General features: G+C 37.7%; 1 protein-coding gene across 1 annotated transcript in view; it reads right to left on the reverse strand.

Annotated features, from left to right (window-relative positions):
* Window positions 1-5,475, reverse strand: part of AUH (AU RNA binding protein/enoyl-CoA hydratase) — a 187,223-nt gene that overhangs the window by 60,549 nt on the left and 121,199 nt on the right. The window lies entirely within an intron of this gene.

Below are 5,475 nucleotides of genomic sequence, written 5' to 3' on the forward strand. Positions count from 1 at the left end.
AAAAAAAAAAAAAAAAAAATCCATCATAACAATTTTAAAAAGAGGTACTGGGTTCATGGGCCTAAAGAGTCAATAATGCAAGATGTCAAGTCTCCACAAATTGATCTAAAGACACAATACCAACCAAAACCCCAGCAGAATTTTTTGGTAGAAATTGTCATGCTAATTCTAAAATGCATATGGAAATGCAAACAACCTAGATTGGACAAAACAACTTTGACAAAGAAGAGGACTAAGACTACCTGATTTCATGATTTATTATAATGCTACAGTAATCAAGACAGTAGGGTATTACTATCAATACAGACAATTAAATTAATGGAACAGAATAGCATCCAGATTTAAACCCAAACATATGGACCATCTCATTTCTGACAAAGATATCAAGGCTAATAAGAGGAAAAGAAGAATCTTTGCAACGAATTCTGCTAGAACTGGATGTCTACATGCAAAAAGAAAATCAATCCATATCTCATACCATGTACAAAATGACTCAAAATGAATCATAAATCTAAATGCAAACCAAAATGATAAAAGTTCTAGAACAAAATATAAAAGAAAAACATTTGTTACTTTGATATAACACCAAAAGCACAATCCATGGATGAACAAATTGATAAACTGAACTTTGTCGAAATTAAAATCTTCTGCTCTTTGAAACACACTGCTAAGAGAAGAAAAAAATCAAGTCATAGATGGAAAGAAAATATTTACAAAACACAGATCTGATAAAGGACTTATATCTATAGTAGCCAATAATAAGAAAAACTCAATAATAAGAACTCAAAATTAAAACAAATAGCCCAATGAAAAAGCAAGCCAAAGATTTGAATAGATATGTCACCAAAGAAGAAATGCAGATGGCAAGTAACTACACGAAAAGAGGCTCAACATCATTACACATTAGGGAAATGCAAATTACAACCATAATGAGATAACACACACCTAAAACCAAAATACTGACCATACCAAGCATTGATGAGGATGTTAAAAAAACATGGAACTTTTATTTACTGCCAGTGGAAACTCTGATGTACTGCTTATACAACCTCATTGGAAACCTGCCTGGTAGTTTATTAAAAATGTAAACACACTTATCATATGAATTCATTTCAGTCCTAGGTTAACCTAAGATAATAGAAAGTACATGTCCATATAAACAAGCGTACACAAATGTTCACAGCAGCTTTATTCATAATAGCCAAACACGGGAAATAAGCCAAATGTCTATCCACATGTGAACAGAGAAATTGCAGCATAGCTGTATAATGCAACTATCATTCAGCAACAAAAAGGAATTAATTATTTAAACTCATGACAACATGGATGAATATCAAAATAATTACGCTCAGTGAAAGAATCCAGGCAAAGACTAAATAAGATATGACAACATACTTACATAAAATTCTAGAAAATGAAAATTAATCTATAGTGACAAAAAGCAGTTCAGTGGCTGCATGAAAAACTTTTAGGAGTGATACGTATGTTCATTATCATGACTGTGGTTATGGTTTCGCAGGTGTACATATGTCAAAACCTATCAAATTACATGCTAAAATATGTGAAGTTTATTATACATCAGCAATAACTTAGTACTGTTAAAAACAATAAAAGAAGAAGAAAAATTACAGCAAACAACTATTAGGTAACCACAACTACAGTAATAAAGTGTTAGTACTTACAGTGTGCCAGGCAGTATTATGGGCACTTTACACGTATTATCCTACCTAGTCAATTCTCACAACCACCTATTGTATACACAGTATTGTGATCTTCATTTCACCCAAGAAGAAACTGAGGCACGCAATAAAGAAGTAAGTTGCCTAGGGAAATACAGTTTAGTGATGGGGGCGGGATTCAAGTCCAGGAGTCCAGGGCGCACAGCATGAGCGACTGCCCAACTCCACAGGGTGACATGGCCCATCATCAGATACTCGATCGTGTTACTTCTGAGCTAGGGTGTTCATTTTTATAAGTGAAAGGAACATAATGTTAATTCTATTATTCCAAATGAGAATTCTTGTTACCATCAGACTTGACATGTATGTTGTCAGATGCAATTCTCAGGAGCACAGGCTGAAACACCCCTGGATGGTCAGTCTGAACAGTTCACACCCTGTTTTTCACACTACAGGCACTAGAGATTCAAAAAAGTAGTCACCAAAGTGGATGACTTGTAAACAGTGAATTCAGTTTTATTTTTAAATGATGAGGGAAATGAACTGCCACTCTTCCTAATTTACAGGCAGAACTAATTTACCTTCCTTGATTAACTTTCCATAGTCTATTTAATGATTCTGAGACAAGGTTAAGTCTTTGAACATCTGCTTTCTACACTGTTTCAAGTGATTCTTGAGACCATTTATTTAACTTGATACACAAATACTATGGAATATTAAAATGTGAACAAGGCTACCTTCATTACAGCTGAACAATAAGAAAGTAACATGCTGCTCACAAAATGAATAATATAGTTTTTTAAAATATCAAGTTACTAGTGATTAAAAAACAAGAAAAAATAAAACTGAGAGCATCAATCTGACGTTCTAAGGAAGAAACTACTTAGAATCAAATCCCCAATTAATTAGATTTCATGACTTAAATAATTTCTGTCTTCTCCAGGAGCAGTAATTCACATATTCAATATAAACTGAGTACTTTCTGGGGTTGGGCTAGGTCCTTGGTCTTATACTCTGGGGAACGAGAGACATAGTCTGACTTCATGAAGCTTCAAAAAATTATATAGTTTTATGTTTATGATCTATCTTAAGCCAATTTTTACACAAATTGTGAAGATTAAGTTGAGGTTCTTTTTCATTATTTTTTCCATACGCATGTCCCATTTTTCCAACACCATACGTTCTCCATTGAACTGTCTGTACACCTTTGTCGGTATCAACTGGCCATATTTGTGTGGGCCTATTTCTTGATTCTGTTGTGCTCCACCAATCAATATATTTATATGCTCACCAGTGACACATTAGGTCTGCAGGCAATAAATTCTTAGTTTTCCTTAATCTGAGAATGTCCTTATTTCACCTTCATTTCTAAAGGATAATTTTCTCTGGATGTAACATTTCAGGTTAACAGTTCTTTTCTTTCAGCACTTTAGAAAGGTCGTTCCACTCATTTCTGGATTCCATGGTTTCTGATGAGAAACTTCCTGGAGCATTTTTGTAAAGGTGCTTTAAAAATCTCTGTCAGATAATTCCAACATCTTTGTCATACTGGTTGACATCTGTTGATCATCTTTTCTCATGCAAGTTAAGATTTTCCTGCTTCTTCACATGCTGGGTGATTTTGGCCTGGGTATTTTTGTTTTAACATTCAATCAACTTGGTTGTATTCAGGCTACACATTCCAACTAGCCTTTTGTGGATAATGGCTTCCGTGTTAATTATGTTTTCAAGGTATTTGGCCTGTCTTGGACCTGGGCAGCTGCCCATCTCTCGGTTCAGTCCTCAAAAGTATTTGGTCTGCTGTTGCACATCAGAGGCACACACGCACAGCTCAGGAGTGAGTACAGCAGTTCATCACCAACTGTATGGAGAAGCTTCCCTGAGTCCTTTCTAGTGCCCTGGGTTGCCCTCTTTTCGTTCCTCTGGCCAAAACACGAGAGTTGTATTCGCCTTGTTGTCTTGGAATTCCAGTGACTATGCCAGTGCCCAAGGCCAAATGGTGGAAGGACAGAGAAAAGAAAAGCAATGAGGATTTGCTTCACCCTCCTGAGACCACAGCTCTTATGATTGAAGAAGGTTGCCCCCCCTTAGAATTTCTGGGTCCTGGCTGCCACTACTAACACTATGAGGGAATCTGTTTCCCAATTTCTCAAGCCTGAACTAGAAAGATTCTCCTGGATTTCTCCCTGGCTGCACCGATGTACATTTCTGTGTTTCAGGATGCTTTTAGACTAGGCCAGTAGATGCCAGGAAAAAAATGAATCCCACATTTCTTTTTCAGCCCAGACTGCTCCCCTAAAATTTCACATTTGTACAATAAACTCTCTACTTGATTAATATTGCACTTGAATATTTAATGATCATTTTCAACCAAACATGTGCAAAACAATAATCTTGATTGTCACTTCCCAATCTGTTCTTTTCATAGCTTTCCACGTCTCAGTGGAAAGTAACTTCTCTTTCCAGTCACTCCAGCCAGAATCCTTGGAGTCCTTCTTTACGTCTCTTTCTTTCGCATTCCCTGTACAGTCTGTCAAGAAATTCTCTTGGCTCCATCTTTAAAAGATACCCGGAGTCTAACCACATCCCACTACTTCCACCACTCCCAGCCCAGTCCAAGCCCCCACCACACTCCACTTCAGTTACAGCAAAAGGCTCCTAGCAGAAAAGGCAGGCATCCTGCTTCTGACCCGGCCCTCCTATGGTCTGCTCTTAGCACAGTGATCGCAATGAACCTCCAAATAACTAAAAGCATGCCACGCCTCTGCAGATAAACCTGTTGTGAGTCCCCTTGTCATTCAGGATCAAAGCTCAAGTCCTCACAGTGGTTATTAACATCTCTATGACTGCTTCTTTGACAGTATCTGCCATCACTCTCCTCCCCTCCCCTCTGCTATGGTTGCAGTGATGGGGTGGATGTCCCAAACATACTCCCATCTAAGCCCTTATACTGGGTGTTATCTTGTCTGAAATGCTCCTCTTCATATCTGTATGATTAATTTCAACTTACTTAAGTCTTTACTTCAATGTTATGTTCTCAGTGAGGCTTGCTCTGATCTCCCTGTTCTGCAAACCCCTACCCTTCTCTGACTCTATCCCCTATTTCTTTTTCTCTAGTACTTTTCATTTCTGCCATAATACACAACTTACCATTTGCCATGTCTACCGTTCCTGTGCTAGAAAGTAGCTGCTTGGTGGCAGGGATCCTGGCGTGCTTGTCCCCAGTGTCTACAACCAGCACATGACTCAACAAATGTCCGCTAACATGAACAAACATGCCTGGAACATGGCGCGTGAGCAAGGGGAGTACCAGCAGGAGCTGAAGTCAGAGACGTAGCCAGGGACCCACACTGTACACCTTGTCAACTAAGATCTATTGTTTCTTCCTTCCTGATGGCTAATAGAACACATACTATTTTCTCTGCAGTCACGATTTCCAGTTTTAAATTGCCTTATTCCTGTTTGATTACAACAACTTTAGTATAAAGGGAAGTTATGATACTTGTACACATATTTAATCTCACTCATCAGATTTTAGATGGTCAGTTCCAAAGGAGCATTGCTGAGGGCTACATACATCTGTTTCCTCCACAGCAACTAACAGAACAGCCTGCGCACAGTGTGAAGCTGACAAATAACTCCCCAAACCCTAATTAAACATTAAGAACTGGTCACTGAATTACATTTTAATATATAAAAACAGACTTTATAGTGTGTGCATGTGTATATGTGAGGTATGTTAATAAATATATTAAACTTCGGAGAGCTGAATGAGTGTTAGCTTTTTTTTTTTTTT

The sequence above is a fragment of the Propithecus coquereli genome, unplaced genomic scaffold, assembly GCF_000956105.1.
Source record: "Propithecus coquereli isolate 6110/MARCELLA unplaced genomic scaffold, Pcoq_1.0 Scaffold423, whole genome shotgun sequence".
Taxonomy (NCBI): domain Eukaryota; kingdom Metazoa; phylum Chordata; class Mammalia; order Primates; family Indriidae; genus Propithecus; species Propithecus coquereli.